General features: G+C 40.2%; 1 protein-coding gene across 6 annotated transcripts in view; it reads left to right on the forward strand.

The window, feature by feature from the left end:
- Positions 1–26,034, forward strand: part of LOC144601918 (contactin-4-like) — a 1,542,817-nt gene that overhangs the window by 1,428,941 nt on the left and 87,842 nt on the right. The gene's annotated exons all lie outside the window — the stretch shown is intronic.

Raw genomic sequence — 26,034 nt, forward strand, 5'->3', positions numbered from 1 at the left:
TTAATCCATCTTTGAGTCTTGAGTTCAAGACTCAAAACTTGAGTTCAAGTTTGAGGGCCTTTGGGGAGTTACAACTGGGTAGGACATATTCAGTAAATGGTGGAGCATAAAGGAATACTGAGGAATAGAGGAGAGTCCTTGGAGTTGAAGTCCATAGTTCCCTGAAAGTGGGAACACCGGTGGATAGGACAGCGAGGAGGACTAATGGCAGGCTGGACTTCATGGGTCGGGATGTTGAATATAAATGTTGGGACATTATGCTGCAACATTATAAAATGCTGGTTTGGCTGCACTTGGTGCAGAACTGCTGGAACCTGTTACCCCACCTCCAGGTAAGCCCTCTACTTGCAAAATAACAACATGGCAACAACACAATACCAAGGATTCAATTGTGTTGGAAAGAGTGCAGGGGAGATTCACCAGGATGTTGCCTGAATTGGAGGACTTTAATTATGGGGAGAGATTGGATAGGCTGAGCTTGTTCTCCCTGGATCAAAGGAAGCCGAGGAATAACCTGAAAGATGTTTGGTAAATTATAAAACACATCCGTACAGACAGTCTTGCCCATGGAAAAATGTTAAATAGTCAGGATCTTTTTCCCCTGGTGATGATATAAAAACAAGAGGGCATGGTTTAAGGTGCAAGGGAGAGATTCTGAAGGGGAAAGTTGTTTTTTACACAGAGTGTGGTAGATATCTGGAACTCGCTGTCAGAGGAGGTAGTGAAATCAGATATGGTTATTACTTTTAAGGCACTTGAATGAGTAAGGTATAGATGCGGGCAGAATGGTCTGCATGAAAAAGGAGGGCTGAAGGGCCTGTTTCCAAGCTGTATAAATCCATGATTCCTTCAAAATTGCTAATTGAAAGCTATTTGATACATGAACTAATTTCAGGAAGGTTTCTTGGTTCACTTGCAAGACTAAAGGACATATCATTGAATTATAGTCTTGGCATGCCAGTGTATAGAAGGAGTTATGTTTGTCCAATTCAATATTTTCATATTGAATATGCTGTGTAAGTGGTTTTAAGTTCATTATCCTAAAAGCGCACTGTCATTCTCTGAAGGAAAGATTGCAAATTGACTGCACATATTGGAAAAGTCATAATGAAACTGTGGGTATTTATTTACAAAATGTTGGAGTAACTCAGCAGGTCAGGCAGCATCTCGGGAGACGTTTCAGGTCGAGACCTTTCTTCAGACTGATGATGATGATGAAACTGTGAATAAATTGAGATGAAACAATAAAATTCCTCATTATATTTAAGATAAAATGTGTGTACTATGTACAAAAAGAAAATCTAAAGATTGCATTGAAGTGACGGACATCAGCTGATTTTTGTACATGTTTGGCTTAAATGTCGCCCGGTGACATTTTAGTAGAATAGCATCTTCTTCTTTTTGGTCAGCTGGTCTCTAACCTCTTCACCTACAGTAGTAATGTGGAAGTCAAAGATGTACTGGAGGTCAAATGCTGACACTAAGTCTAAGGGTGGAGGACAAACATTCTGAGCCAGAGGACCAAATGAATGTTGCAGCTGTCCCCTTAGATCAATGCCCGTGATGGATGGTAAAGGTAGCTTGGCCCGTTCATTTGAATTGCATCTCTGACCTTGCTTGGAAAGATGAATGCAGCAAGTGATTGTTCATTTCAAACTATTTTCTTTCATCTTTAAAAATGTATTTAATTTCTAACTCATCAATATTTTTAGGTAATTTGTTTCATATTTTAAATTTGATTTAAAAAAATAATTTAAAATCACTTGTGAGGTATTTGAGAGCAGAAGACTGCCAGAAGAGCAGTGGGCTTACCTGGAGGTGGGATAACAGGTTCCAGCATTTGAGGCCTAGTTACGACTCGAGCCCACTCCACATCACGGTATGGCCACTCTGTGTTTACATCTCCAGCTAGATTGATCCTCCAAGACCACGAGAAGTAAATACAGCCTTGTGGATGGATGCAGTCCATGATTCTGATAATTGCTATTTTTTTCAGCATTCATTCTCTTGACATTTTTACTAACTAAATGAACATTATTCTCAATCTCTCTCCTGATACGAAGACTTGAATCAAAAATTCAAGAAAGATGATAAAAGTCTTTACGTGTAGAACGTAAAGTGCTGAAGTAACTCATCTGGTCAGGCAGCATCTCTGGAAGGCATGAATAAGTGACATGACATTTCAGGTCAGGACCCTTCTTCGCACTTGCGTCAACATATAGGCCAGGAGTGTGAGCGCTATAACTTATTTTATCTTTGGCCTCAACTCAATGTTCTTACCTTATCCCTTTTGCCCACTTTCGTTCAGAAGTCCAAATCCTCCTTGAATATAATGATTCATCATCTTCATCTCAAAAGTGTACAGTGCAAGAAGAAATTGTTTCCATCGATGGCGGGAGGAATTCAAGTAGTCAACTTTGTTGGCATGGAGGAGTTGGGCAGAAATGCCTGTTTCCGTACTGCATAACTTTATCATTCTGTGAGTTGAGTTCATAAATCAAATCAGAGGGTTACTGCCCTTAATTTTAATACCTTGTTTTTTTTATTCATGCTTCATAAAGGAGGCTACGCAAGTTATGTCAGCATCTTTATGCAGAGCCATCAGCTGCGTTATTTAGTTTAGAAATGCAGCACAGAAACAGGCCCTTCAGCCCACTGAGTCAATGCTGACCAGCGATCCCCATACATTAACACTATCCCACACATGCTGGGGACAATTTCCAATTATACCAAGCCAATTAACCTACAAACCTGTACGTCTTTGGAGTGTGGGAGGAATCCAAAGATCCCGAAGAAAACCCATGCAGGTCACTGGGAGAATGTACAAACTCTGTACAGACAACGCCCGTAGTCAGGATCGAACCCGGATCTCTGGCACTGTAAGGCAGCAACTCTACCACTGTGCCACCAAGCCACTAAGAAGTTAGTAAGTATTCAAAGAATCTTCCTACAACAACCTCAGTCGAGTAGGACAAAAGCTGCCAAGTCGTGAAGAAAGTATGAGAAGGGGGAGTATGGCACTTGTGTGCCTGCTCTTCCCCAAGCATTGAGTCCCAATGGACTCTTGTGCCTTGAGTCAAGTCAAGTCAAATCAAATTTATTTGTCACATACACATACTCGATGTGCAGTGAAATGAAAGTGGCAATGCCTGCGGGTTGTGCACAAAAAGTGGGCCTGAACCAGTGATTATGCAGCCAGTGAGTGCTGCATGCAATTTTTTAAAAGACTACAATTAATGAAAAGACACCCAGCGCATTATTTAATGTCATGTTAGCTATTGAAGAGAGATTGTGCATCTCATTGGAATTTATATCTCTTGAAAGAAGTTTACCCACAGAAATAGTGCAAATGAGGGATTCAGAATAAGCAAAAAGCCAATTTCCTTTAAAAAAGACAAAACTGGTTTCCATGCAATTGTCACCACACTTTAGATAGTTGCCAAGATGCCCTATTCCAGCAAGGGTGAGGCTATATGGAGAATGTCACCATGACTTTAATTGACCTCTCACTTCTGAATCCTGCACAATGCGAGTTCACAACAGAGATTGTAGGCTTCCCACAAAAACTCAAATTTCTGGTAGTAAGCAGTATACTGCCGACTAGATGACAGCATTAATTGCACCAATGAAGCTGGACAAAGAGCCACGATGTTGAAATGATTACCCTCATTTATACATGAGCTAACCTCCCAATGGGTGCTAATTGATTTGATAATGATCATGAGCATATCAGGCCAGCCAAGGAAAAAGAGCCCAAATTAGTCGAGTTTCCAGGCAAATCTCAGTAGAATGGTATCATTTTTTGGTCATATGACCCAATTCATATTTTGGTGCATCAGATAATTGATAGCGAAGCCTGCAAATGTATGTCTGCAATTTTTACGATAGTTGTATCAGTAGATTTTCTGCATAATTTCTTTTAGCACCAACACAATTGAAATATTTCTGCTTGAAAGCTGATTTTATTTCCTTTACATAATAGCACGCAATCCTTCCCCAGTGGTTTGTTGTTCCTATCAAAGGACATTTAACATCCTTTCCCAGAAATGTGAACATTCGCATTTGAATTATCTTACTTGTGTAAATGCATCAAGTTAAATCACCATCACCTTGCCATCTGCAGTCTTCAGATGATTTTGCTTTTGTACAACTTAAGCAAAAGGGCAGTTTCCAGTCAAAACCAATTCCGCTCAATGTACCGCCTTTCAATCTGATTGCACTGTCATAAACGTTGAAGTGTGATCTGTGAGATCTGCAGCTTCCGGTTTTGACAGCTTTTGCTCCTTTATTTCCTGGTCTCTCCGCATATCTTAGCTTTGCCTTTGATATGCTGAATCTGCCTTTCATGTCTCAATTCTGCTTTCATCTCACACATCTCCCAGTGGCTGTGCTTGCCTTTACTTTGCCAGTCTGTTTTCTTGTATTCCAGTGTCATAATTGGGGATGTCAACTCTTCTGCAGGCTCTGCTGCTTGTTCATCTTTACTTCCTTCTGTTTACTTTTGTAGCTTTGTACTTTCTCTTCCCGCTTACACATTCATTTCCATCAATTTCTTTGCCTTTTTCAACACTCACATTTTACTGGCAGGTATTTATTAGTGACAAGCACTGGAACACATGCTGATGGAAAGAGATAAACCGTTCCCTTTTCTTTTCCTTTAAGTGTGTGAACGATAAGTATGGCACAGGGGATATATTGGGACTGGTCCAAATGTTGAACGAGGAGGTGAGCGGGGTAGCAGCATGCAAGCACCTCATGTTTCACGGATCATAACTCCCGCTATGAATAGAGCTCTTGTTACAGCAACCACTTCTTTACACTTAAGGGTGATGGTTCACGCTGTGAAATTCAGGGCGTATAAAACTTTTTATATATTCAAAGCTAAATCAATTGTCCAGGTCAGTAGATGACAATTCCCACAATGCCAGGGCACAATTGTTGCCCTCCATACAGTGAACTGAAGGGAATGTTCGACCGATAGAAAAAAAATCTGAAGGGCCTGCATGTAAAAAATAATTATTGAAAGTGTCTTTGAGGTATTTGCATCAGTCAAACATTTTAATTGGCATTCTCACTGCCAAAGCAGAAACCAGGACAGGTCCTCAAAATAATTGGCACATCTGCACTTTCTTTTTCTTTCTGACCTTCACTGCTGTACATTTTGGCTATAATTCAACAGGCATTCATGAAGATCTCATCCTCACCTGGTTGTTTATTTTTTATCTTTAAACTCAAAGAGTCTGGTTTAGCTGTCAGAAGGCATAACAGCTGAGCCCAAATCAGTCCGCCACCATTGTTCAGGCACTTGCCAGAGTCAATGAATTATGCATACAACGAGGCCAATTATTATAATTCGCATGGCTCAGATCTGTGTAATCAGCAGAGATCGGCAATTCAATTTGGCACCTTTCAGACCTGTTTAATGATAGAACCAAACCTGACTCAATAAGTTACATATTCATCTCAGGTTTTCTTCATTATTCCTGATGGCTGGAGCCAAGTCACATCATCAGTTAAGTCCACCAAATTTACATCCAGGTTCAGTGGGAGGGAAATTCACCTCATGAGTTTAGTAGGCAGCTTTGTTGGAATAGGAGCATCTTAGCTATTATCCAAAGTGTGTTGACAATTGCACTGAAATCAGTTTTTCAATTTTTAGAGGAAATGGGCCTTTTCTTTATCCTGAATCCCTCATTTGCACAATTTCTCTGGGTAAACTACTTTCAAGAGATACAAATTCCAAGGAAGGCTGCGATGCACAAACTCCAAACTCAGCACCTTTATCTTGTCAGAGGTATCTGAATATTTCAGGTTTAAATTTCCAGGTACCCGGAAAGTAATTATTGAAGTTGTCTTTGATGTGATTCATCAGTCAAGCATCTTGACTGGCACTTAACCATTGATGCATGGACAAGGTCAGATATGTTGATCCCTTTACCCAAAGGGATCGACATATCTGCACTCTGTCTCTATCCAAAAAAAAGACACAAAGTGCTGGAATTGCTGCCTGACCCGCTGAGTTCCTTCAGCACTTTGTGTCTTTTTTTTGTTGTAAATTAGCATCTGCAATCCCCTGTGTCCTTGTTTCTATATCTTTTTTTTTCCAGTTTTCTCCATCATGCTTGGAGTACAGCACAGGTCCCAATATTTCACAGCTCATCCAGCATTAAAATGGGCATCAGGAGATGCCAACCTGATATATCTGACACTGATCATCAGGCAGTGGGCAGGTCAGGGTATATTTGAGTTTTGGTGCATTTACATGTTATTCCGGAAGACTCCTTCAAAATGGATACATATCTTCAGAAGGCTTAATTTCTCCTGGAGGGACTTTGACGCCTTCATTTCCCTTCCATCATAGGAGCATGTAACACTCCCCAGAGTTGGAACTAGCAAAGTGGAGTTATGTAACAGCCTCCCACATCAGTGTTTTCAAAATGAACGTCATTTTTTTTAGAACTTTCTGAAATGTCGATATGATATTACTAATGTGCATTTTAGTCTTAGAAAGCAATATAAATAAATATCTAAGGCCTAATTTCTTTCTTCTCCTTTTACATATAATGAGAATTTACAGTAAACACAATTATTGTTCAACATATTATTTTGTAAATTTTAAAATCCATTTTTTACACTATCACCACATATGTGAAATATGTATTTTTAAAGAAAATATTTATGTAATTTCCCTTTTTAAATTGAAATAATTTCTACATCTCCTGTAATCATCTATGTCTCATTGGGTTAACCGAGTACCAGAATGTTTCAGCAAATAAATTCCCATGATTTAAATTTCCTTAATTGAAAATGCAAAGAAAGATCCATAGACATTGGACAGGTTAATGGATCACTCACGGCATGATGGCACAATTCAACATTTTGTAGAAATAATTCCAATATAATTGCAACTCATTTGAGGGGTAATTAAGCATGTGAGAATGGATTTCTGGATATATTTAAATTTGTTAACACTATCGGCCAGAGGTGATATTAATTTATATGAATAACCCGATGGATGTCACGAATTTGGCTGTGTAACTGAGGTTGAAATGGACCAAGAGTGTTAATGTACAGATACCCATGAAAATTCAGAAACTAGCTGCAAGAATAAAGTTCTGTCCCCAGATAGATTCTAATAACAGAGGAATAGGTTTGCCCAACAGGATCCTCCACATTTAGTTCGGATTCTTCACAATTAAGTTTGAAAAATCTAATTAATTAATTAAATTAACAGGCTGTAGTTCCTACAATCACTCAGTTCATACACTTGTGTAAAGGGGAAAAAAAATATTGGCTTAGATATAACTGTGGTTTTGAGCCTTTGAGTGAGAAAGTTGAAGGTTTAAATCCCATTCTCCTCCAATAACTTTCCCATCACTGATGTCTGTCATACCAGCCTGCCCTGACTAGCCTTGCTGCCCTTCCGAAATAACAGTGCAACAATAGCCAGCCTCTATCTTCTGGAACTAGCTAAAGATTATGTAAATACCTCTGCAAGCGCTGAGGCAATTTCTTCCCTTGCTTCCCACAAGGTCCAATGATGTAGTTGCTCAGGCCCTGGAGATTTATCCACCTAAATGTGCTTTTAAACCATCAATGCCTCCTCTTTGGTTTTTCACATATAATCAAAGACATCACAATTCATATGCCTTCATTCCTTAGTTTCCATGATCATCATGGATGAGAAATATTCATTTATTACCACCCCCCCCTTCTTCTCTTGTGTCTCCATACAAAGGCGGCCATGCTGATCTTTAATGGGACCTACACTCTCTGTTGCCACCCTTTTACTCTTCATATACCTGCAGAATCTTCATTGATTTTCCTTTTTTTCCCCTGCCAAATCCATTCCATGACCTCTTTTAGCCCTGCTGATAATCTTAAGTAAACCCATACTTTTCTTAAGATGGACACGACATGCTGGAATAACTCAGTGGGTCAGGCAACATCGCTGGAGAAAAGGAATAGGTGATGTTTCGGGTGGAGACCCTTCTTTTATTTGCAGAAGGATTTGCTTGATCCCAACTGCCTATATGTGACAGTCCCATCAAAGTGATTATCCCCTACCTGTTTCTAAGTGCTACCCATATAACGTCTCTAGATGATCCCCCAAGAATATCCTCTCCAGCCACTGTAGTTATGTTCTCACTGGTCAAAAAAGCCACCACCCTTCTCACTCACCTGCATCTCCATTATGCCTTGCAGCATCTGATTCTATTTTAAATTGGTGTTGGCAGGTAAACCCTGATTTTGTTTACTGATTTCCAATAAGGTAGTTAAAATGTGAATATTACTTTGCGATGGTGTGGTATCCAGCACTAGATGCAACAGTCTACATTTGTTTGAAACAATATTTTATAGGGGCAACACACTGGGGCTGCTGCCTCACAGCACCAGTGGCCCAGATTCAATCCTGACCTCAGGTGCTATCTGTGTGAAGTTCGCAAATTCTCCTTGTGACTGCGTAGATTTTACCAGGTTCTCCATTTTCCCCCCACATTCCAAAGACGCACGGATTTGCAGGTTAATTGGCCTTTGTAAATTGCTCCAAGTGTGTAGGTAGTGGATGTGAAATCAGGATAACGTAGAACTAGGGCGAATGGGTGATCGATGGTCAGCATGGCTCGATGGGAAGAAGAGCTTGCTTCCATACTGTATCTTTTAATCAATCAATAACAGTTTATCATGAGTTCCCTGCTCTGTCACTACAATGCTCAAGATTATAGTTATTTTTAAACTACTTTCTTAAGTAGCACTACGACTTACAACAAATTATATAGATCTCTCCCCCCCCCCCCCCCCACACACACACACACACAGCCACTCCGATATCGTTGCTCTTTCAAATTATGTTTTCTTGTTTATGTTGCCACCATGCCAGCCGTGCATTTTAGGCAGCAGCTGAATAACCAGTAAGATTAGGACATGGGCAGCAAGTCTTTCAGAAAGGTTTGTAGTGTTTTCAATCAAAACCTCCTCATGACCATGTGTAGAAATAACAGAGTCGTGCATTTTTCAGGCAAGGGTTTTTTTTTATGGTGCTGTTCTTGCTACTGAGAGAAACAGGCCTCCACATAACCAAGAATTAGTCTACCTCAGACTGAAAACCATGGGACTGCAAATTTATGTCCGACACTCCACCCTTTGGGAGAACTGACAGGATCCGATTCATTTTCATAAAGGGTTGTAACCTGAGTAGACTCCAATTGGCAATGAAACAAGGTTGCAAAAAGAACTAGCATCGTCTTACCGAGCGTTTCTCTTGTTTTAGAAAACATTTAAAAAAGCATGATCAGGGCAGGATTTCAATTTTTACATGAATGCATCGAGGTAGCTTCAGGCAACTGTGGTCACATGCTGTTTACTATGGGAAGACTACCGAACACAGGCTGCTGCTGACTCTAGATCCTAGCGATAAAAGGTTGAATGAAATACTGATTCCCATTCATATTATAACAAAGTCAATATTCCTCATATTTCAGGAGCCTATTTAATAATATTCCTTCACAAACACGTGTCATTCATTTAAATATACAGAAAGGAAAAATGGCAATATAAAAATTAATTTCTTCTATTATATGAACGGCATCGTTCAATTAATTTAGATGCCAAACAGGTTTGGGTTTGAATTACTCAATTATGGTTGCCATAAAATTGAAATAGTATTTCCTTATATTTTCTCCTAATTATACTTGTTTATTTCACCTTCAAGCATGATTTCAATCTTTATAATTATAGTACAATGAAGGAAGCAAGGATAATAAAAGTGTGTTAACAGTTTAATGAAGCAGATTTTCTCAGAGTTATAGCTACTGATGGAATCAAAAAAGCATGTAAACAAAAGAACCATATTTTGGAAGCAAAACACTGCCAGCAGCTACTAATGCATTTTGTGTTTATTATTGGCATCCAAGGAGCAATTTTTACCCCAGTGTTTTTGAAAGTATTGATTGTGCTTAGTTGCACATTGTTAGCAGTTCTTTAGTTCAGAGATACAGTGAGGGAACAGGCCCTTCAACCTACCGTGCCCACGCTCACCATCAACCGCTCACACTAGTTTGATGTTATCCCAATTTCTCATCCACTCTCTGCACACCAGGGGCAGTTTTACAAAGAACCTTTCAATCCACATGTCTTTGGGATGTGGGAGGAAACCAGAGCACCCGGAGGAGACCCATGCAGTCACAGGATGAGCGTGCAAACTCCAGACAGACAGCACCTAAGGTTGGAATCGAACCCTGGTCTCTGGCACTGTGAGGCAGCAGCTCTACGAAGTGCACCACTGTGCCGCCTTTGTTCTTTGCCACTCTTTTGGCATTTCTTCATATTGTTTATCAGTCTGCACACTACTGATATCTTAATGCATCCCTATCAAGGCACAACCAACAAGGATGTCTAAGACTAACCATGTTGAAGCAGGCAACAATTAGTGGGTTTTGAAAATCAAAAGGATATTGTGGTAGTTTTTGATTCTCTTAAGTTGTGTTTTGGGCAAGAATTAATCAAGGTAAATTTCAGTTCAAAGCTGTAGTTAAAATGATGTAAATAAAACCTTAACATTAAATGAAAAGGAGCAAGAAGTCATTCTGAGCAGTGTTTTGGATATTGTTGCCAGGCAAAACCAATCTCCCTGCTGCTAGTCTCCACTTCTATAAATTACACAGGTCAACATGCACTTCGGAAACTTGGCGAGGATGCATTCTCGTCATTGTTCATGTGTTAATATCAAAATCTTCTGCTGCTGTGAAATTTAACGGAGAACATTTTAAATCTCAACATAGAACTGCTGCAGTATCCACAGACTAGCCACCTACCCATGGCTTCTTTCTGAATTTTGGATTCAAAATCAGCTCGCTATAGAAGACAGAAGGCAATGGTGGTGAGGTGTTTCTCTGATTGCAGATCTGTGACTACTGGTGTTACACATGGATCAGTGCTCGGAGATCTGTGATATATTTACAGGAACAAAAATGTACATGTGATTGGTATGTTTGCAGATGACACGAACATTAATAGAGTTGTTCACAGTGAGAAAGGTTGTCAAAGGATACATCAGGATATATCTGGAGATATGGGTGAGGAAATGATAGGTAGTATTTAATGCAGACAAGTGTGAAGTGTTGCACTTGAGAAGTAAAATTTAAGGAGAAGGTATATGGTATATGGCAGAACACATTGGAGCATTGATACACAGAGGGATATTAGGGTACAAGTCCATAACCTATCTGAAAATTACAACAGGGTGGTAAAGAAAGCATATGGCATACTTCCTTTCATTGGTTGGGACACACTCTCTTAAGGTTACAGGTCGTATTACAGCTTTATTAAACTTTGGTTAGGCCACATTAGGACTATTATGTGCAATTTTGGTCACCACATTAGAGGAAGGATGTGGAGGCTTTGGAGAGAATGTAGAAGAGGTTCACTGGGATGTTGCCTGGATTAGAGAGATGTTGGATTGTTTTCTCTGGAGCATCAGAGGCTGAGGAGAGACCTGTTGGAGGTTTATAACATGAGAGGTATAGATAGGGTACATAGGTAGTCAAAGCCCTTTTCTCAGGAAATGTCAGATGCTGGAGGGCACGGCTTTAAGGTGAGAGGGAAAAGATTAAAGGAGATGTGAAAGATATTTATTCACAAAATGCTGGAGTAACTCAGCAGGTCAGGCAGCATCTCGGGAGAGAAGGAATGGGTGATGTTTCGGGTTGAGACCCTTCTTTATGCAGAGAGGTGGATGCCTTGAACCCTCTGCCAGGGAAGATGGTAGAAGCAGAAATGATTGTGGGATCTAAGAGGCATTTATACAGGAACATGACCAAACAGGATCATGTGCAGATGTAGTTAGTTTAATTTGGTTTCAGGTTGGCACAGACTTCGTGGCCTGAAGGGCCTGTGTCTGAGCTCTACTGTTCTATGTGTTCATTATTCTATAAATCTAAGCTAATTTTTTGTCTACACTATAGTAACTTATTAACTTTATTTATATGCTGTAACTGTAACTGTGCACAATTCGCAGGCATTGCCACTTTCATTTCACTGCACATCGTGTATGTGTATGTGACAAATAAATTTGACTTGACTTGACTTTGCAGCTTCAGTTAAGCCCTGCCGATAAGCAAGAGACACTCAGTGGGAGTTAAACTTCAAGTTAGATATTGGGCAATAATTAGTTACTATCTAGTGGGGTGGAGAAGACATGTCTAAAGCAGGCCAGAGTTCATATTATGAACCTCACGGAGAAGCGTTAATTGGGTTTTCAAGCAAGATTTTATGGATCAGTTAAAGCCTAAAATGATTGGCACCAACTGGGTATTTATTTGGAAATAATCAGTAAACTGTTGAGTAACCGATGTTTGGAGCCAAGGTAGGTGGCTGTTGGCACTAGCCTTGAGCTATATGTCTGCTCTGCTATCATTTAAATACTCTGTTAAAGCTCTGCGGTCCATACGAAAGCTCCTTCCCCTCAAACGTGGAGCCATGTTTTATAGCTATGTTGTTTTCTCGGTAGTTAAAAGTAATAAACTCACTGATGCATTGACGGTCTAACAGAATGTAGCTAATGGTTCACTCTGCTCCACAGCGCTGCACCAATCACTTTGGGAGTAATTAAATCACAAAACCAGTCTACTGTTTGATACTTGTTGCAGTTGAATAGACCTGGCTTCAGGCAACCAATACTTCTGAAAGCTATCGGGAAATACTGCTTGTAATCATTAATGAAGGCATCTCTTTTATGAACAGATATTCCACTGCTTTAAGATAGTTTTCTTGGAAAGCAATTTATGTATTTTTATGATGATAAAATACTGGAAAAGTGGGATATTGGACAAGCAATGAGACAATAATGTCAACTTTGGAACTGATTATGCTGATGTGGTACACAATTTGTAGCATGTAATTTCAACATTTTTCCTGTGGAATACTCTTGATGATTTGGGGATCAGCAGATGTATGTTTCAATGATTCAATGATACTTTATTGTCACATGTACCTAGGTACAGTGAACTGCTTTATTTTGCATACAGCTCGGTAAAATCATACTGCACAACTCACCTAGGCAGTACACCAAGAGTCGCCATGTTTCTGGGGCTGACAGAGTTACAAAATGGGACACCAAAGGGTGGTGGTGGAGTTCAAGTTTTCATTTGATAGTTCTGCCCATTTCCAATGGAGCCCAGCTTCTGCCCAAGTTGAAGATGGAGAGCATCCCCTTTCTTGTTACCATCCTCCAGTCCTGTGGCTCATTCTGGTCAAGCCCCTGGAGTAGAGCTTCTTGCCAGTCAACAACCTACCACTGACCCCAACACTCGAGAAACACAGCTCATGTAAGCTCATGTGAAACTCCTGTAAGTATTTATAGTCCAGTTTAATCAGAGAGTTGTCACATTGCCCACGACAGATCAATTAGGCAAGCTGACAGTTGGTATTGGAGGACAAAGTGAAAGAGCATTTAAGGTAATAAATGAGTTGCCATTATCAGGATTCTTGGCTGCAAAACATTTGCACATCCAGAATTTTGTGACTGTGGTCAGGAGTCACTCAGATTATTATATTATATTGATATAATGCACCCCTGTTGCATCAAGTGTATTTAGCTCTGGTTAAAACAGAAAGGACCTATGTTATCTAATATTTTGCTCAAAGTACTTTACAACCAGTGAAGGATTTTTTTTAAGCAAAGTAGAAACTAATATGCACATTGCAAGTTCCTGCAAACATTAATGAGATCTAAACACAAGTGCTGGAGGAACTCAATGGGTTAGGCAGCATCTGTGGGGGGAGTAGACAGACAATGTTTTTGAATCCAAACCAAAACCAAAGGGCCTGTTCATTCCCTTCACAGATGCTGCTTGACCTCCTAAGTTCCTCCATCATCTGTAAAAAAATTTCTGCAACCGCAGGAAATGCAACACCTGTCCCTTTACCTTTGCCCTCAACTACACTTTCCCCTGCAACCGCAGGAGATGCAACACCTGTCCCATTACCTTTCCCCTCAACTCCATCCAAGGACCCAAACACTTTCCAGGTGACACAGAGGTTCACCTGCACCTCCTCCAACCTCATCTATTGTATCCGCTGCTCGAGATGTCAACTTCTTTATATCGGCAAAACCAAACGCAGGCTTGGCGATCGTTTCGTTCAACACCTTCGCTCAGTCCGCCTTAACCAACCTGATCTCGCAGTGGCTGAGCACTTCAACTCCCGCTCCCACTCCCAGTCTGACCTTTCTGTCATGGCCCTCCTCCAGTGCCATAGTGAGGCCCACCGGAAATTGGAGGAACAGCACCTCATATTTCGCTTGGGCAGCTTGCAGCCCAGCGGTATGAACATTGACTTCTCCAACTTTAGATAGTTCCTCTGTCCCTCTCTTCCCCTCCCCCTTCCCAGTTCTCCCTCTGTCTTTTTGTCTCCACCTATATCCTTCCTTTGTCTCGCCCCTCTGACATCAGTCTGAAGAAGGGTCTCGACCCAAAACGTCACCCATTCCTTCTCTCCTGAGATGCTGCCTGACCTGCTGAGTTACTCCAGCATTTTGTGAATAAATACCTTTGGTGAGATACTTGCTCAGATAATCTGTTTTAGGGATACAAGTTGAGAGAAAGATATTGGCTGGGACACTGATAGAACCTTTCTGATCTTGGTATTGGTTGGTTTTGATATTGGGTTATTATTGTTGCAGGTATTCAGTTGAAAACTATGTTTTGCATGCTATGCATGCGAATCATACCAGAGGCGAGTACATCAGGTAGTGCAAAAGAGAATATAAACAGAATTTAGATTGAAAATTGCAGAAGGATCTTTTACATCCAACTGAGAAAAGAAGGTGCTTTAATTCAACATCTTATCCACTGCTCACAGCATTGGTGTTCAACGTGAGGATCCATTTCCCACGATCCAATCGATATTTGTACTTCCATAGATAGACACAAAAAGCTGGAGCAACTCAGCGGGTAAGGCTGCATCTCTGGAGAAAAGGAATGGGTGACGTTTCCTCAGACATATATTTCCATATACTTTTATTGATTCATCGGTATAGTGCAGGGGCATGGTTAGTGTCGCTAAATGGGTTTGCTTCATCAATATACGAGTCCAAGGTCTGGAATAGGATAGGAAGAAGGAAAGACATGGGAGCAACCAAAATGGAGGCCAGAAATCCAGGGCGAGCAGAGATGCATCCCAGACATTCCGATCACTGCAGATAGAAGCTTTGTCCTGAACCGTAATTTCTGCCATCCCATAATTTAGATAGCACTTTAATAATCCTTATTTGCATTTTAATTTAAAAAATGGACATAAAGTGTTGGAGCAACTCAGCGGGTCTGGCAGCATCCATTTTAATATTTCCTTATGAAGTTAGAAGGACAACAAGCCGATTGAGACAATGCTGGTTCGCTAAGAGATTCTATTGCTGCACTAATTTTCATTTTAAACTATTTTTTTCCCATGTTCCCATCAATTTCACCATCTACACCAGGGGAATAGTGTTGACAGTGTTGGTCTTCTCCAAATCCTTTTTGAGTAAATCGATCAAAAATTCTGCAGTGTGAGATCGAGATGCCACAGACTCTATGGACTCACAAAACTGATGATTCTATTCCCAAGCCAAACAGTAGGTTTTGAAGTGGTCAGTCATTAAGCTTAGAAAAACAGAAGTTGTTCAGCATATTCAGTATCATCCACTTTCTTAATCAATCGATCGATTTTCCAATCACTCTCCTGTCCTTCAAAAAGCTGTTGTAAGCTCCAGTGCTGGTGAATCAGGAATTTGATCAATTTCCTTTCTGAGTACTTTAACTAAATCAATGACATGTAATTACATCACAAAAACCAAGAATCAGGGACTTCATTTCAGCTGATTCCCTGTCACTATTAATACTCCACACAAACACTCTCCAGTTAAATGTGTTTTTTCACACAGTCTCCTCTTCTCTTTAGAATGCATCAATTTTCCCCCAAAAGTGACAATGCCATCAGCTCCAACCACGTGGCGCCATAGCTCACGTTCTCCACTCCATGTGCGCATTAAAAATTGTGAGGAATAAGTTCTTCCCACCTTCTGTATGGTTTGTATATTAAGATGAGAGGGACAAACTTTAAAGGAAATGTGTAGGGCAAATGTTTTACATTAAGTGGTGGGCAATAGACAATAGACAATAGGTGCAGGAGTAGGCCATTCGGCCTTTCAATCCAGCACCGCCATTCAATGTGATCATGGCTGATCATTCTCAATCAGTACCCCGTTCCTGCCTTCTCCCCATACCCCCTGACTCCGCTATCCTTAAGAGCTCCATCTAGCTCTCTCTTGAATGCATTCAGAGAATTGGCCTCCACTGCCTTCTGAGGCAGAGAATTCCACCTGGAACGCTCTTCCAAAGTGGAAGCAGATATGATACTGGCACTTAATAGGCTTTTAGATAGGCACATAGATATGCAGGGAATAGAGGGAGATGGATCACGTGCCAGCAGAAGAGATTAGTTTAATTTGGCAACATGTTCGGCAAAACATTATGGGCCGAAGGGCCTGTTCTTGTGCTATGCTCTTTTATGTTCTTATATATAATTCATTCATTCCTTCCCTTCTGGGTTCTCGTTCCCCTTTAATTCATTGAGATTTGGATGAGGGTTTCTTGATGTCTCATACTTCTGTAAACATTTTTTTTTTAACAGTCCATTGTAGCTATACAATTTATCAAGGACATCTGTGGAGGAAAATAGACTCAAATTCCTCGTCGGCTCAACACTGAAAATTTGGCTCTTTGTTATCAATCAAATATACTGAGTTGTATCCGTTCAGGAATTTCGAGCAGCTGTTTGTACTCACACCTACTTCATATCGTGGCCTTTCACCTTATGTTCAGGGTTTCCCGAAAGTACGTAGGTTAGTGTGATTGCACTATAATGTAGCCATATCAGCCAATTACCAGCTTCCTGTGGAAATAAGACATTTCAATTTCCTTTTGTGGCCTTTAAACTCCATTGGATTTCCATGCCAGTTGAAGCAAACTATAAAAGCAAAGATTGTTACAGTAATAATCACGTTTGACGTAGATTCACAATATATCACCGTATCCCCACGTACTTCACAGAGTCAATATATATTTTAAATATTGTATATTTTGTAACGTAATGAATGCCCCAGCAATTCTGTACAATAACATGACAAAACCTTGAGGAGACATAGTCAGTTCAACATGTTTTTTTAAAGCAGATTTTGTGTCGAGATAAGTATGTGCTCGGAATTCATGAAAATATTTTGCTCTTCAATTGATGTTTTATGATCTATAACATGTGATGTTGCTATCTTGTCTTTATCATACAATCCAAAGTGTAACATTTTCAACAGGTCACAGTTAAGTTCAGCTGAAACTGTTCTATCAAAAGTTGCAAGCTCAAATCAATAAATGAATGACCGACAAATAAGATCGTTAAAACTTGAGCAAACTACATTGTTGTATAGAGTAACATTGCATTTTCAGCACAATCCATCTAATGTGTTTCATATAAGAACATTATAAAATAGGTGCAAAAGTATGGCACAGCCTCCATAATTCAACACTATCATAGCTGATCTTCCCCGTCTCATCTCTACTTCTGTGCCATTTCCCTCATTTTTCAAAAAGATATTTACTTCCTCTTCAAATATCCTCAATGAGGAATCATGCAACTTCTAGGGTAGATAATTCCAGAGATTTACCACCCCAACCTCCAAGATGTTCCTACGCATCTCAGTTTTATCAAATGAACTCCACCTAATCTTATAAATATGTTCCCTTGCTTGAGATTTTTGCACTAGTGGAAACACCTTAGTTACTCTGTCATGTCCTTAAAGGATCTTACATCTTTCATTATGATGACCCCTCCCTCTGCTAAATTTTGAAGAATATAGATCTAATTGCTTTAGCCGCACATGAGAAGACAATGCACTCAACCATGGAACTACCCTTGTGAATACTTTTAGACAGCCTCCAATGTCATCATAGCCTTTCTAAAATAAGGGGACCATTATTGTGCACAGTACTCTCGGTGCGACCTCGCCAATACAATGGTAACAATACGTCCTATATTTTAATGAAGGACAGTCCCAATAATTTGCTGCATTTAAATGTTAACTGATGCAATTTGTTCACAAGAAAACTGAGATCCCTCATCTGCGCTCTTCGGCAATCTTTCTCCATTTAGATAGTAATCTGTCCCCCGATTTCTCTCACCGAACTGCATAATTTATAATTCCCCAGAATAAAATCCATTTGCCACATTTTCAACCTCTCATTCTACCTATCTATATCCCAATGCAGAGTCCTGATATCCCTATACCCTCCCACGTATTTTCATATCGTTGAGAAACTTGGATACCGTAAGATTTGACGCTCTTCCAGGTCATAAATATAAATCATAAACAAAAGAAGGCCAAGAACTGATCCCTAGGGCTCTTTGCCAATTGTATCCTCACAACCAGAAAATGACCTGATAATTCTGAGTTTCAGTCTTCTATGGATAACCAATCCTCAATCCATCCTGACACACTTAGCTGAATATCAATCTCTTATTTTGTGTACCAGTCTTTTATGTGGCATCTTGTCAAAAGCCTCTGAAAATCCAGATTAATTACATCCACAGGTTACCCTCTATCAACTGTGCATATTACATCCTCAAAGAATTCTACCAAATTTATCAAACCGAATTTACCTCTCAAAAAAGCATATTGACTGTTTGCCTCCATTAAGCTTGTTGAAATGCCAAGCTATTTCTTCCCTGATTATAGACTATTAATGTTTGCTTTTTTATATATACATAGATACGGATTTTATTTATATTTTATAAAATACGATAGATAGATAGATAGATAGATAGATAGATAGATAGATAGATAGATAGATAGATAGATAGATAGATAGATAGATAGATAGATAGATAGATAGATAGATAGATAGATAGATAGATAGATAGATAGATAGATAGATAGATAGATTCACAAAATGCTGGAGTAACTCAGCAGGTCAGGCAGCATCTCGGGAGAGAAGGAATGGGTGACGTTTCGGGTAGAGACCCTTCTTCAGACTGATGTCAGGGGGGCGGGACAAAGGAAGGATATAGGTGGAGACAGGAAGATAGAGGGAGATCTGGGAAGGAGGAGGGGAAGGGAGGGACAGAGGAGCTATCTAAAGTTGGAGAAGTCGACGTTCATACCACCGGGCTGCAAACTGCCCAGGCGAAATATGAGGTGCTGTTCCTCCAATTTCCGGTGGGCCTCACTATGGCACTGGAGGAGGCCCATGACAGAAAGGTCAGACTGGGAATGGGAGGGGGAGAAGGAATGGGTGATGTTTTGGGTCGAGACCCGACAGACAGACAGACAGACAGGCAGACAGACAGACAGACAGACAGACAGACAGACAGACAGACAGACAGACAGACAGACAGACAGACAGACAGACAGACAGACAGACAGACAGACAGACAGACAGACAGACAGACACTGAACTTTCTTTTGTTGTTTATTATGGTGTTTTCAGAGCATTATGTTTACATATCTGATGTGCTGCTGCAAGTATGAATTTCATTGGTCCGTTTCAGGACATGTAAAACATTCGACTCTCTAGACTCTTGACTCAGAATCTTGCCAACAACAGATGTTAAGTTTGTAGTCTTATAGTTTTCCACCTTGTCTTCCTCCCTACTTCAACAATGGAGTTGCATTTGCACTTTTCCAGTTGGTAGATTCCTGGACCTCAATTAATTTTGAAAACCTTAAGGATCTTTGCAGTAATTTCCTGTCAGACCCTTGGCTGCAGGCCATTGGGGCCTGGTGCCTTGTCTGTCTTCAGTCATGCTATTTTTCCCCATACCTTCATGATACTTTTTCACTAGTTCTTCCAAAGTATTTGAAATAAGACCATCAGAACTCTTGGGGATGCTTACAGTGACCTCCACTCTGAAGACTGATGCCAAAGGTTGATATAACATAACAGTAATTTCCATATTTACCATTATTAATTTCCAGCATTCTATTGGGATCCTACAAGAATAGTAACTAACTATATTTGGTTATATTTGTCATAACCAATATACTGATTCAGTTATTACATAATTAACCTAATGGTTACTTAACTACCCTCTACCACTTTTTTAAAAATATAAAAACCCTTGTTGATTGTTTTGGCATTACCAGCCGCTTTTCTCTGATATTCATTTGTTTCACTCTTGATTAACCCAGTTCGTTGTTGGCATTTTCATAGCTTCATGAGGAGGTACTTCTTCTCCCAGAATATTTGGAATTCTCTGCCTGAGTATTGTTGTGGCTAAGTCACTGCATTTGCTCAAGGAGTATTGTTGTGGCTAAGTCACTGCATTTGCTCAAGGCTGCTGAGATAGACAGATTTTTATCTAAAGAAGGGTCGCATTATGTGAAACAAGGAGGGCAGTGAAGCCGAGGTCAGGATTAGATGGCCATGGTTTTATTAAATGATGAAGCCTTACAGCCTTGCCCTTCTACACAATATGTTCCTATGTCCTTCATCATCTCTAAGGCACCGTTCAATGATTTGACCTTGCTACCATGAACTGTTTGTTCATTTTGCTGTTTGGATTCCTACTTTTCAAGGAATATTTATCCCCCGTTCATCCTATCTAAAGGTGTCATTTCTTATTTAATCCACTGATGGTCATTTGCCACTTGTACATCCATTTGAGAGTTTATTAAATGAATATATTTAACACAATTTCTCGGGTCTGCTCGCTTTCTTTGTGAAAGAGCATTGTGTTAATTACTGACCTCTTTTGCAAGTTTTGAATTTTTAATTACCTGCATTGAAACATAACATCTAAATAAATTATGGATATTTTCAGAGAGAGAATGTGACTTGAACACAATGTGATCTGGAAGCAATTTAAAGAGAGAAAGTAAACTCATTAAGAAAACTGCTTGGTCTCCGATGCATGGTGCTCAAAATTTATTCTGGTAAACGTCAGGCATATGTCTTTGATCAGTGTGCTATAAATAATAATTTCATAAGTGGGAATTAATCTTTAATCACTTTCTCAATAGATTCTCCCTTCAGGACTTGAGAGCAGTCTCTCCCATCCCCACTCCCCCTCAACAAATTCCTCCTGGGCCAGTTAGCAGACATCCCTGTCGACCTTTAAGTTCCGTACCTTATCAGACCTGCCGGGATGTGCTTTTGAAGGTCGAACAAAAAGACCTGATTCATTTCCCAGTTTTTACTGCAGCAGATTAGCTTTGCAAAATTTATGAAGCGGATTATGCTGGGAATTTTTAACCCTTCCGAAATGGCAAGAATGAGGCGGTAAGGCCCTTAAAATGTGTTTGCTAATTTCGCCAGAATGTGTTTGTAAAATGTGTTTTCTAATTTCTGTGGATGCCTGAATTTCCACTCCCACCCATCAATTAATTACACATTTAGCCTGTTTCAGATGAACAAGTGACAAACAAATGAAGCTTATTTGTCTTGATACCTTTAGGTACTGAGTATGGTTATAGTTAGTGGTTATAATTGAGAGCACTTCAGGTAGAATACATATGGTCTTAAACCCATTGGGTTTGACTTCATGAACTAAAACGTGACAATCCAGTGCTGAGAATAGTGAAGGGAAGATCGGTATTTCACTTTTATGTGAATGTGCGTTTAAAAAATCCACTTTGTGCTTGAATCTGAGAGAAGAATGATATTTATTCTTCCAGTTTCTAGTATGGTGGGAAGATGGAGGTTGTAGGGGAGGTAACTGACTTACAATCTGTTATTTAATGTTTGACTGTCTATTTTATTTATGTATCACCTACATCAAGATCCTTCAAGTGATCGTTTATCTAAATGAGTTGTAGCCTAATTCTAATTTGTACTTAATCAACCAACTACGTTTATGATTTTAGAGGCTTTTTCTGCCCTGTTAAATATTGCATTGTTTAAATGAAGGCTGAAGATTATTAATAATGTGTATCATAATGTTCAATTACATCAAAAGTTGATGGTTTTTATCAGCAAATAGGTTACAAAGGCTACACTGGACACATTACACCCAACCAACATATTTAAATTCACTTACAATGCTGTAGCTGTTGGACGAATAACCTGGGGGTATACATCTCTGATGATCTGTCTTGGACCCAGCACGTTGGTGCAATTCACTAAGAAAGCTTCCCAATGCACCTACCTCCTCAGAGGTTCGCGAAGATTTGACATGTCACCAAATATTGCATTGAACTTCAGTGCAGAGCATATGTACTGAATTCATCATGACTTGGTTCGGAGGCTTGAATGCTGAGGGATGAAAGATGCTGCAGAACGTGATGGACATTGTCCGGTCCATCATGGATATTAACCTCTCCAGCATCAACGGGATCTGCAGGAAGCCCTGCTCAATAAGGCAGTCAAAGCACCACACCGCTCTGTCCATATACTCATCCCACTGCTACCATCAAGAAGAAACTATAAGGACTGAGGATCATAACCTCCAGGTTCAGGAGAAGCTTCTTCTGTTCAATCCATAGTTTTTCCCTCATTCATCTCATTTTTCTTTTTCAAATCCTATGCATCTCTCCCTAAGAAAATTGTTACTTTGGTCCGAGTTACTTTGACATCATTGAGATTTTCTCACCTTTCTAGGGACTTTGTTCAGCTGGACATGATTTGGCTTGCGTCAGAAGCACACATCCCAAACCATTGGCTGGCATTTCAAAGTAATGGCTCCAAGTGCTTCAGTTTCCTCCCACATCCCAAAGGCATGGGGATTGGCCACTGTAAACTGCCCCTGGTGTGCAGGCAATGCACGAGGAAGTGGAATAACAAAGAACCAGTGTGAATGGGTGATCATTGGTCAGCATGGGCTGAAGGGCCTGTTCCCATGCTGTATCCCTGAACTAAACTAAACTAAACTAAACCAGAGTTAACCTTTATTTGTCCATGCAACTTGGATGTAAGTTTCGAGCACGATTCATGTGAATATGTCAAAGGTGGTTTTGAAAACACAATGTTACATTAAACACTGAAATATGCAGATCCTGTGCATAATGTCTCAATGCTACAAACATGTGGTCTATTCCTGCGTTAATTGTAGTCAGATGTCCTGTTCTTGAACAGCATTCCCAGCCAAGCCAGAGCACTGCTGGAAGTATAAGTGCGTTGCTGTTTCAACTGAAATGATTGAAAAAAGGCAGTGCAGGGAAAAAAGCGTTTGCTAAGATATTTGCATGTATTGAACTGAAGATTCACTTCCATCACATGTCTGTGTCAAGCACATTCAATAAATAATGAATGTTTCACAACAAGCTCATAGCAGGATGCCTCTTCCCCATTGTTAGAAGCTTTCCTAATCATTATCTGCATTTTCATTAAGATTGTGCTGGTAGGTTAATTAGTTCTGGTAAATTACCTCGAATGTGCATATAAATGGCAAAAGAGCCAAGGGGAGTTGAGGGACTTATGGGAAAGGATAAATAGTAGGACTGTAGATTGTAGAGGGACTGTGGACTGATGGGATTTAGTATAGTTTAGAGATACAGCACGGAAACATGCCCTTCGGCACACTGAGTCCATGCCAACCAGCAATCCCCGCAAATTAACACGATCCAACACACACTAGGGACAATTTACATTTATACCGAGCCAATTTGTCCTACTTTGGAGTGTGGGAAGAAACCAAAGATCTCAGAGAAAACCCACACAGGCTACGGGGAGAGCGTACAAACTCCATACAGACAGCACCTGTAGTCAGGATCGATCCCGGGTCTTCGATGCTGCAAGCGCTGTAAGGCAGCAACTCTACCGCTGCGCCACCGCGCCACCGATGACTGTGCTGGGAGCCAGGTGATTGGCCTCCTGTGTTACAGAAAGTAAGGACACACTCGGCAGTTATCAATTACTGATGATGAAATCTGCAACAAGGAGCAGTCTTCAGAAATTGCTTCTTATAAACCATGCATTTACCTGGAATGCACATTGATGTTGTTCTGGGCAATTTTCCTGAGCAAGAAACTGTACTGTTGTTCTATGATCAGGTGTGTCACCTCAAGATTTAGCAGTTCATTCCATAATATACTTTAGAGAAACAGCGACTTAGACTTTAAAGATGGAGTGTGGAAACAGGCCTTTCGGCCCGCTGGGTCCGCGCCGACCAGCGATCACCCCGCACACTAACACTATCCAACACACTAGGGCCAATTTACAATTTTACCCAAGCCAAGTAACCTGCAAACCTGTACGTCTTTGGAGTGTGGGTGGAAGCCGGAGCACCCGGAGAAAACCCACGCGGTCACGGTGAATGTACAAGCTCCATACAGACAACACCTGCAGCCAGGATCAATACAGGGTGTCTGTACGCTGAAAGACATCAGCTCCACGGCTGTGTTCCTGTGCTGTCTTACCCCACATAGCCACCCCACACACTGTTCCAAGTCCAACCAATCAAACTGTCGGTAGACACAAAATGCTGGAGTAACTCAGCGGGTCAGGCAGCATCTCAGGAGAGAAGGAATGAGTGACGTTTCGGGTCTTGACCAGAAATGGGAATCAAACTGTCCATCAGCACCATGTTGATCAGTTGGCAGTGACTTTTGCAGAGTTGTTTCTTTCCTGCTTGTGTCATCAATGCTTAGGTTTCCCTTTATAGTTTCTTCACTCGTCTGTATTTTTGAAGTCAATTACCTGCAGTTTCCTCACTTTTCCATTACATAGTTCTGTTTAATTTTCAGGAATAAGAATTTTGACTAAATGTGACTTATTTGGCTGTGCTGAATGGATTCCAACAGCTGTTTAGCAGATACATACCCAGGGTTTTTTTAACATCTTTCAATCCCACTATTTCCATGTACAAAAGTCACCTCTTTTTCAAAATAAATGTAATCAGGCTGTTTCCTGTTGGGAGCAATTTACTGGTGTGTAAAATGTTTCAAATTCCATCGCAGTAGTTGAAAGGAAAATCCTCCTGGGTATGATTTCACTCCAAAGTGTATTTTCTTTTCTTTGAATTATTTTCATTTTACTCAAGGGGAGTTGTTTTTGTCAGCATAAATGGTCTCAATATAAAATCATAGGCCAATGGTGGTAATTAATTTTGGTGTACAATGGACATGGTTCATCCACTGTTGTGAATTATATCACAGAGTTGAGACTGCTCCAACTTTTTTTTTTGACACATGGCTTTTCATCACATGTTTCTAATCATATTTGACTATTTTACTTCAGATCACTGCTTCAGCAGTGCTACTGCTGGACTTCTGTTTGTTTTCATTAACATGTAAGCACAGATTTATGACTAAATTTAACTGTTAGCTATGACCACTGTACCAAGGGGAAAGAAAGGTCAACATTTGTGCTTTCACAATTCACCAAGGACTTCCTTTTTTGTTTTAACTAAACTGAATTAGATCAAATTGTTCAGATTAGAAAGTTTGAAAGCCAACATCCAATACCATTAACAATTTGAAAGCAAAATATATTTCCGCCATCTATCATTCTTATAGCTAACCCATTTCTTTAGAATAGCAAAATAATCGATTATTCATTGGATTGATCTCCAAAAAGCCAGCACAGATGTCATGGGGTAAATGATCTCATTCTACGCACTCCTGAAGAATAAGGCAAAAGTTAGTTAATTAATTGCAACAAGAGGGTGCAGATAACAACATTTTAAACTTGTGAGTGATTCAAATTGATCCTTTCAGTATTTCAGGATACCACAGATTTTTGAAAAGTTACTTTTGTACATCACAAAACGGGGGAAGAGAAACTGATGAACGCAGCGGCAGACAAGCGGGCGCGCAGAAATGAGCGCAGCAACTTCAACTGACCAGAGACCACACATAAATGTGACCTTTGCGACAGAAACTGTCACTCCCGCATTGGTTTCTTCAGCCACAAGGGACGCTGCTCTAGCCGAGGTGTGGAGCAAGCAGCCAACTGGGATGCATCATCCATGGTCAGCCATGACTGAGGGGGGCCTAAAAAAACTTTTGGATTTGGTAGGTTCTAACAGTTGTCAGCCATAGTTGCGAACCATTCGGTAACCCCTCTTGAACTT

The sequence above is a fragment of the Rhinoraja longicauda genome, chromosome 17, assembly GCF_053455715.1.
Source record: "Rhinoraja longicauda isolate Sanriku21f chromosome 17, sRhiLon1.1, whole genome shotgun sequence".
NCBI classification, from domain to species: domain Eukaryota; kingdom Metazoa; phylum Chordata; class Chondrichthyes; order Rajiformes; family Arhynchobatidae; genus Rhinoraja; species Rhinoraja longicauda.